Source organism: Echinops telfairi, unplaced genomic scaffold (genome assembly GCF_000313985.2).
Source record: "Echinops telfairi isolate 266 unplaced genomic scaffold, ASM31398v2 ScPeMD7_6080;HRSCAF=6971, whole genome shotgun sequence".
NCBI classification, from domain to species: domain Eukaryota; kingdom Metazoa; phylum Chordata; class Mammalia; order Afrosoricida; family Tenrecidae; genus Echinops; species Echinops telfairi.
The window spans coordinates 7,002,945-7,012,978 of NW_022109980.1; the positions used below are offsets into that span (position 1 = coordinate 7,002,945).

At 35.4% G+C, this 10,034-nt stretch overlaps 1 pseudogene; it reads right to left on the reverse strand.

Annotated features, from left to right (window-relative positions):
- Positions 1–5,075: 5,075 nt before the first annotated feature.
- Positions 5,076–5,719, reverse strand: LOC105979554 (annotated as a pseudogene).
- Between the last annotated feature and the right edge of the window lie 4,315 nt (positions 5,720–10,034).

Consider the following 10,034-nt stretch of genomic DNA (forward strand, 5'->3'; position numbering starts at 1 on the left):
TTTCTGAAACTTGGTTTTTAAGTGCTGACCTTGAGGTTAGCAGCCCAAGACATAACCGACTATGCCACCACATATATAAAATCTACATGCTTATATTCACTTTAAGTTCAATTGCATTGATAGCATTTAGGAAAGCAATGAACTTTTATATCTTAAGAATGCATCCAGTGATGCTACGACACTTGGTTATTAGTTCATGGTCTATTTTTTGTCAATTTTAAAGGATTTTCTACATAGACACTTATCATGTCTAAAAAAATTACTTTTATTTATTTATTTCAAATATGTTCCTTATGTCTTCTCTTGTTTTATTGCACTAAGAATTCCAGCATGATATTAAATATGAATGATGATATATGATGGCTTTGTTCCAAATCTTAGAGATGTTGTTAGGTGTCATCGAGTTGGTTGCAGCCCACAGGAAACATATGTGAACCAGCACTTTACTATTGTTCCTATGCTTGTGGCTGCCATGGTGTCAACCCATCTCTTTGCAGTTTCCTCTTTTCATATCCCCATTACTTTGTCAAACATGATTTCTTTCTCCAGGGACTGATCTCACCTGATAACATGTCCAAAATATGCAAGAGAAAGTCGCAGCATCCTTTCTCTAAGGAGTACTCTGGCTGTACTTCTTCCAAGACAGATCAATTTGTCCTTTTAGCAGTCCAGTACACCTTCAGTAGTCTTCCCCAGCACCAAAATTCAAATGCAACGATTCTTCCTCGGTCTTCCTTATTCACTGACCCACTTTCACATGCATATGAAGCAAGGGAAAATCCCATGGTTTGGCGAAGGCATATCTTAGTCTGCAAAGTAACATCCTGGGCATTTGCTACTTTAAAGAGGTCTTGTGCAGCAGATTTACCCAATGCAATACCTCTTTTGATCTCCAGGCTACTGCTTCCAGGAGGATTGTGGATCCAAGTAGGTCAAAATCTTTGACAACTTCAACCCTTTATCAACATGTTACTGATTGGTCCAGTGGTAAGCATTTGGTTCTTCCTTACATTGAGTTGTAATCCATACTGAAATCCTTGATCTTCATCAGCAGGTATTTCAAATTTTCCTCACTTTCAGGAAGCAAGGTTGTATAATCTGCATATTTCAGATTGTTGTAAGCCTTTTTCCAATCCTGATGCCACATTATTCTTCATATAATCAAGCTTATATATTGAATACATATGGTGAGAGGATACAACCCTAATACATGTAAACCATGCAGAATTCTTTTTTTTTTTTCATTCACACATTTGGCTGTTGATCCATGTGCAAGTTTCTGCATGAGCAAAATTCTTTTGGAATTATCATTATTCTTTAGTTTATCCATAATTTGTTATGATTCACAGAGTCCAATGGCTTGGCAAAGTCAGTAAAACACAAGTAAACCTAGTTATGACATTCTCTGCTTTGTGCTAGGATCCATATGTCCTCGTTGAATCTAGCCTAACCGCTCTGGCCACTCCTTGTCACTGCAGTGGCGCAAACATTGTTGAATGATCTTCGGTAAAATTTCACTTTCAAGTAATATCAATGATATTGTTCTATAATTTGGGCATTCTATTTGCCACTTTTCTTTGTAATGGATACAAATATGAAGCTCTTCCAGTCAGTTGACCACATAGCTGTCTTCCAAATTTCCTGGCATAGAGGAATGGTGCTTCCGGTGCTTATTGAGTGCTTCAGAACTTATTGAAACATTTCAATTAGCATTCCATCAATTCCTGGAATCTAGTATCAAGCTAATACTTTCAGTGCAGTTTGAACTTCTTCTCCAGCCCTAATGATTCTTGCTCATATGTTTAAATGGTGGAAATTCAACTAGTTCTTTTGGGTAGAATGACTGTGTATTATTTCCATCTTCTTTTGATGCTTTCTGCATCATTCAATATTTTACCTATAGAATCTTTCAATATTGTAACTGAGTTCATTCAGTTTAAGTTATGCTGTGATTGTTTTCCATTTTGGCTTTCTAATTCAAGGTCTTTGCACATTTCTTTATAATATTTGACTTTGTCTTCTTGAGTTGGCCTTTGAAATTTTCTATACAGCTCTTAGACTTCATAATTTCTTTGATTTTCTTTAGCTACTCTATGCTGATCACAATTCAGAGTCTCTTCTGGTATCCACTTTATTCTTTTCTGTCTTTCCAGTCTTTTAAACGACCTCTTGCTATCTTCATGGATGATGTTTTTGATGTGTTCCACAGATTATCAGGTCTTCTGCCATTGGTATTCAATATACCAAATCTGTTCTTGAGATGTTCTCAAACTTCAGGTGATATAGCCTCAAGGTCATATTTTGGCTCTTGTGGATTGTATTGAGTTTTTTTTTCAGTTTTATTCTGAACTTACATATGATTAATTGATGGTCTGTTCCACAGTTGGCCCTTGGTCTGATTTTATCTGCTGAAATTGAGGTCCTCCAGCATCTCTTGCCACAGATGTATTCAATTTTGTTTTTGTGTATTCCACTTTGGGAAGTCCATGTGTAGAGCTTCCTTTTATGTTCTTGATAAAAGGTATTTGTTATGAACAAATCATTAGTTTTGCAAACTTCTGTCGTTCTATCTCCAGCTTTGTTTCTGTCACCAAGATCATATTTTCCAACTAATGTTTCTTCCCCTTTGTTTCCAACTTTTATATTCCAAGCACCAATAATTATCAATGCAACTTGGTTGTGAGTTTAATCAATTTCAGGCTGAATTTATTGGTAGAATTCTTCAATTACTTTATCACTAGCTTTAGTGATTGGTGCATAAATTTGAATAATAATTGTATTGACTGGATTTCTTTGAAAATGGATAGATATAATCCTCTCACAACAGCCTTGTATTTCATGGCTGATTTCCCCATATCCTTTTTGACAATGAATGCCATGCCATTCTTTTTGATTGTGTTACTCCAGCATAGTAAATCTTAGAATTTCCTGATTAAAAATGGCAAATACCAGTGCATTTCAACTCACCAATACCTAGAATGCATTCCATTTTACTTTTGATGACTTCCAATTTCCCTAGACTCATACTTCTCACATTCCAAGTTCCAATCATTAGCAGATTTTTGCAACCTCCACTCTCAGGCTTTATCCAACTCACATCACCATAGACAATTTCACTCTGAGGTTATCTTCAGTCACATTTAGAGTGTCCTCAGACTCTTGGGGCCCATGCTCTAGCTCTTTCTCTGACAATGTTTTGCTTGCACTCTTTAAGCCTTCAGTAAATGGCAATGTTTGGGACCTATGCCTAAAGATTTCAGCAGCTGCTTTCTCCAAAGTGGGCAGCCAATTCCTTCTTTGCTGTCTGTTATTAATTTGAAAGCTCTGCTGAAACCTGTTCACTTTGACCCTGGTATGACCAGTGACATAACTTCCAGTACCACAGCAACACCCAAGCCACCAGGACAAATTGACAGACAAGTGGAATAATATTACAGTAAATATCCTCAATTTATCACTGTTATGTAGCATGTTTGCTGTATATTTATTATAAATGGTCTTTCACAAAATAAGGAGGGTACCAATATTCATAATTTACTGATTTTTTTACCATAAATTTTGTCAAATGTGTTTTCTGCATCTATTGACAGGATATTATGATTTTTCTAATTCAGTGTGCTTGTGTGTTGCATGGAATTCTTCTGCAAGGTTGAATCAGAGTTGAATACCTGGATTAAATCCCACTCGGTCATAGTGTATAATTTTTTTAATACATTGCTGGATTTAATTTGCTAATAGTTTCTCAAGATTTTTAAGCACCAATGTTTGTGAGAGATACCTATCTGTAGTTTTCATTTCATATAATGTCATTGGTTTTGATATTACTCTAACACCAGCAACCCTGCATGAGTGGCTTTCTACTCTCATTAAGAGTCCCTGTCCTATAGGGTCGCTATGAATCCAAATGGACTCAGTGGCAGTGATTTGTTTTATTTATCTATTCTTATTGATTTTTTGTTTTGCCCAGTAGGATGAGATAAGACATATTCCCTCTGATTCTAATTTGTGGAAAAGATTATGGAGAAATTATGTCCTTATTAAATATTTTTTAGAATTCACCAGTGTAGCTAACTGAGCCTGGTACTTTCTCTTTTGGAAAGTTATTAATAATTGAATCCATTTCTTTAATAGTTATAGGTATATTCAAATTATCCATTTCTCTCTGTCTGAGTTTGTCTCAAGAAAATTTTGCAATTTTCTACATTATTATATTTTTGGCATAGATTTTTTCATAATATTCCTTTATTATCCTTTTAATGTCCATTAGAATATTAGTAATAGCCCCTCTTTAATTTCTGATATTGGTAATATGTGTCTTTATTCTTTCCTCTTGCTCAGTTTACTAGAAGTTGAACAATTGTACTGATCATTTCAAAGAATTACCATTTGGTTTCATTGATTTTTCTCTCCTAATTTTCTTTTATAATCTCATTATTGCAGTTCTAATTTTTATTATTTTTATCTTCAGACTGCTTCAGTCTTAAGTTGATCTTATTATGTAAAGAGAAGGCCTATGTTATTGATTTTACATTTATTTTATTGTCTAATGTATTCATTCAATGCTATAAATTTACTTCTAAGCACTGTCTTTGGTGCATCCCACAGCTTTTCCTAAATTGTAATTTCATTTTTATTTAGTCCAAATTATTTTGCATTTACCTTGATACTTAACGTCTGACCCATGGCTTATTTTCCTAAATGAACATTGATGGAGCAGTGAGTTAAGTATTGGGCTTCTAGCCACAAGATCAGCAGTTAAAACTTTCCAGCCACTGTGGTTGAAAACTGAGGCTGTCCCCATAAATATTTACAGCCTCAGAAACACAAAGGTACAGCTCTACCCTGTCTGATTGGGCTGTTATGAGCCAGAATTGACTTGATAGCAGTGGTTGCTTTTTTAAAATTTTTTATAAATATTTCTTGATATTCCTTCTGCTTCTGTCATTGATTTTAAGTTTATTTCTATTGTGTCCTGATACATTTGAATGCTTATTCTTGATTTTATTTTTTGCTTTTTTAAAAAGTTAGTAAATGAATGGTAAGAATATATCCAATTGGGTGCTTGAATTTCTCCATCACAAAGTGTGGATGATGGTCTATCTGTGAAGCTACTGAGCATAATGTTTGGCAAGATCCACTGCTGTCCTTGTTGCCTCTGATGGCATGTCCTTCTACCAGCAAACTTAAAGAATAGCAGTATGCCTTTTCTGTAATCGCAAATCGACCTGTGGCATGGTAGCAGAGGCATTTCAGGCATTGGCCTTTCCCTGAAGAGGACTCAGCTATATGTAAATTGGATTTGAATTCCATGTTGGGGTTTCTCACTGCCATAGCCTTGTACTTCTAAGAGATTCTCTTTAATTACTTGGGCCCCTTTTTGTCACTGCATTCTAATTGAGCCAATCCTCATATCAATTTTGCCAAATACCACATCTTCCCTTGGCTCTATTTTACCCGTCTTTGATTGTTAGATTGGTGCTGGTCTCTGAGGTTCTCCGTGCAGTGGTGAGGGATAAATGATTTTGTGCTTCGTTTCCCATTTTTGGGAGATGTCAAGAGAACCACTTGTGTGAATATATGACTGGAGCAAAACATTATTAGATGAAAGAAGCACCAAGGCCCAAATCCCCCATTTAGTCGGGTTCTGCATCCGTAAACACCCAGCTGTCACAGTCCTGCTCTGCCCTCTTGCCCAGTCTCTCAGGGAAAGTATGATCATGTTTTACTTAGAAAGGTGAATTTTGTGGCCTATAACGTGTTCTATTTAAGTGAATGTACGGTAAAACCTAAAAAACTCATGTTTATTGTGCTGTTGCATAATTTACAATTTAATAAATGTCAATAATATCAAGCTAATTGTCAGTGCTGTCCAAGTCCACTCTATCTTTATAGGATTTCAGCTTAACGCCCCTATTAATTACCAAGTAAATGCTGTTGACGTTGTCAACTGTCTTGGTGGATTTATCTATTTCTCCTTACTGTTCTATCAGTTTATGACTTACATATATTGGTGCTCTGTATTTAGGCATATCTGTTAAGAATTGTTATATTTTCTTGGTGAATTGACATTTTTACCATCATAATCTGCCCTTTTATTCATGATAATTTCCTAGTTTGGAAGTTTACATTGTCTGTTTCCAATGGGTGGGGCCTGTGAGAATGAAAAACAACTGTTGTTCTATACATCTTATAGGGAAACAAAATTCTAAATATTTGTGGTATAGTTTAGGCAAGGAATTCTCTGATGTGATAACAATAACATGACCCGTAAAAAAATGACAAACTGAACTTAGTCAAAATGAAGTTACTGCTTTGCAAGAGACCATTTTGAGTATATAGAAAGGCATACAGCAGACTGAGGCAAAATATATGTAAAACATGTATTTTCCCCCAAAATTTGCATCCAGTATATATTAAGAATTCTCATAACCCAGTAATAGAAAAACAAACTACCCAATAAAAGAAAACAAGTTAAAATTTTGAAAAGACACTTCAGCAAAGAAGATACATGAATGGCAAATATACAGCAAATCAATAGTTATTAGAGGAGTAAAAGTTAAAAGTAAAATGGGGTATAATCTCACAAGTATTAGAATAGTAATTTAAAAAACTTTAATTACCTGGTAGTTCCAAGTCCTGGTGTTGGATCGCTCAGTTTCCTGCTTTGTTTTATTGTATGCTAACAAAATATACACACATATAATGATTAGTACTCTTAAAAATAAGAAAGCAAGAAAAAGCAAGGGGTGGTCATTTTAAAAATTCCCTCAAAACTACTTGATGATCTCTAGATTCAATCCCTATTGACCTTTATGCTCACAATTGTACAAAAGTGCAGGTTTTGTAAATATATGTGTGTGTACAAAGTCTCTTATTGAAAGAACATCATTAGTTCAAAACTAGTTTATATCCACTCAGTCAAAAGCTGAAGCCGAAGCAATCAAAGTTGTAATCAGTCTTATTGGTAACTCAAAGTGTTTTTCTAATTTGAGTAGTTGACAAAACATGGCTTAAAACAAAGAAGGCACTAAAATAAAATTACTTGTTTATCATGTAGAATATTAGCCTAAGAGACAGACATGCAATTTTCCAAATACCACTATAATTTTATCAAGAAACCCTATTAGCACAGTAGGTACATGTTGGTTTACTTATCACAAGTTTGGTGGCTCCAACTCACCAGTGACTCCACAGATGACAGATGAGATGTTCCATTCACAGGAAGATTTAGAAAGCTTCAGAAACGTTATATCGGGTCATTATGAGTTTGAATCAACTCAGTGGTAGGGGGTTATGGAATTTGGTTTTAAGGATTGCCTATTTTTAAGAAAATATTAAACTGTTCCCATATTATTAGAGTTACTCTATTGGCATGGAGAAGATCCTACCCACCACAATCCATTATTAATAGTTCATTCTATTAATAGCGATCATTTACCAAACCAAACCAAACCAAACCAAACCAAACCAAACCAAATCTGCTGTTGTCAAATAAATTTGGAGTCATAACCACCCTGCAAGACAGAGTAGAACTACTCCTTAGGGTGTCCAAAGCTATAATCCTTATAGAAGTAGATAACCACATCTCTCTCCGAAAGAGCAGCTGATGGGTTAAAATCCTTGGTCTTTCTGTTACCAGGGCTCCATTAACTAGGCAGTATACTTAATTTGACCTTGTTCATCAACAGTTTCATATGAGAAGATAATGGAAAAGGAAGATCACAAAAATGTATATTAAATGTTAAATAAGACTTTAACTGATTAGTCATCAGGCCTAGAACATGCATAGTTTAGCAAGCAATGTACAGGAAAGCATCTGATAATATTCAACTCCTAGCAAATCCATGTATATCATTACAAACTGTTTCCCAGTCCTGCATTATCTTCTATGTCATTTCTGTGTTCATTGTTGCAGCCATTGCATGCCTCTTACCTGGAGGGCTTATCTTCAAGCCCCATACCAGAAAATATTCTGTTGTGATCCACAAGGTTGTTAGTGGCTAATTTTAGGAAGTAGAGCATCAGACCTTCCTTCTTAGTCGATCTATCTGGAAGCTCTGCTGAAACCTGTCCTCCCTGGGTGGCCCTGCTGGTATATGAAATATTGCTAGCATATCATACAATAACATAGCAACACTCAAATGCCCACAATACAACAAACTGACTGGTGAGTAGTGGGTGTAATAATGAGACCTGGTTTAATTTGAGATTTTTCTTCTGAAATCACAAAGACCAGTATGCCAAATTCTTCTATTATATAGAAGGAAATACTAAAGTTTGGAGAGATCATATACCTTTCCCAAACTAGCATAAATGGGTTAGTGACATAACTACAAATAGAATACACTCCTTCTACTTCAAGTTCATTATATCTAATCAATTTTTGTCATAACTCAACTTCATGAAATTTACTTTTCACATACTGAACTTCACACAATATATCAAATGATAACTTAATTTTGAGAAATTGATTGTGATTGATTAGAGAGTAAGAAAGGTAGATCAACTTTATTGACAGGAAAACAAGTTTAGAAAAACTTAATGATTTAATTAGAATAAACCAATAGGAAATTAACCATAGTTAAATCCTTTCTTATAGATCAATATAGATTCTTGCTCATTCTCATCATTATATCTTAATGATTATTTGCTTCTCAGTCTCTAAAATGATCTATATCCTCCATATCCTCAATGAGAAACATTCCAAAAGAAAATTTACCATTTTATACATAAAACTAATTTCTCAACTCTACTTAAACTTTTCCCTGCAAGCATTTTTATTTTGTAGATAGTTTTCTTTGCATTTTTATGTGGCATGCGCGTTGTCTATCCCACAGTATCCATTATTTAGTTGTAAGGGCAGATAATGTGGCACGGATGCCATTTCTCTATGTGCCAAGGTGCTCTGAGGTACTCACCACATCAAATCTAGAGGTGTGCACTGCAGTGGCCCCAAATTGTCCATATATAAGGACTACTTTCTAATGTCTAAAACTGTCATTGGATCTCACATAATACTCACATATTATTGTTGCATCTTAATAGCTGTTGAATGCCAGAACACATAACATCCAAGATTTAGTTACATGTTCAATAGCATTTATAAATAAAATGATATACTTAATATATTATTTGCATATGTTTGAAAAAGCTGTACATATTCTTGTGAATCATGGTGTTGTGTTAATAATTTCTTTTAAAATTGATACCTGACTACTCGTGGAACAGGTATTACTCATTAGGCTGCTCACAGCATGCTCATCCATTCAAAACTACCAGCTGCTCTGGGAAAGAAGGATGAGGGTTTCTACTCCTAGAAAGAGTTACAGTCTCAGAAACCCAAAGGGGCAGTTCTACCTGTCAGAATAGACTTACTGTTTGGTATTTTGAGTCCCAATGAGCTGCATATTAATGATAATCCAATTGTCTGACTCTTCCAACCTGCCATTTAGCTTCCTTTCCCCCTTTTGCTCCTCCCTTGAGTGTATTCCCACACACCCCAGCTGTCTGTGAATTGTTGCACCAACCCACAAAAATTCATGAAAGTTCAAGGTGGTGGGTGCTTTTTTCAGTCCTAAATATGAAGGTCAGGCAGGGGTGAGCCAGAGGCAAAGTCCAGAGCCAGAAGCCAAAGGTGGACAAAAATGACAGTAGATCCTCTTCCTTCCATCAACGCTTAGTCAAGAAATGCAGATCTAGCTTTCCATATGAGGCGATATGATGATATGATCCTGTATGGAGGCACCCTATGTAGCCAAGGGAAACAATGAGCATAGCCTGTTTCATGACTGGTTTTAAGGTGGAATCTTTAAGATACCATCAAGGAGACCAAGAGTGTGGTCTACATCACTCCCTTTCCTAAATCCATGTCTTAATCTCATCCTTCAGTAGAGAACACTCTCCAAAAGAGGATTATAGCCACAGGTGTATAAAGTCCAGAATTTCAATATATCATATAAGGGATTATGGCTGGAAGGTGTTGATTCAGTCTGTATATATGACTGGAAGGCATAAAATTTCCCAGACTTTTTACA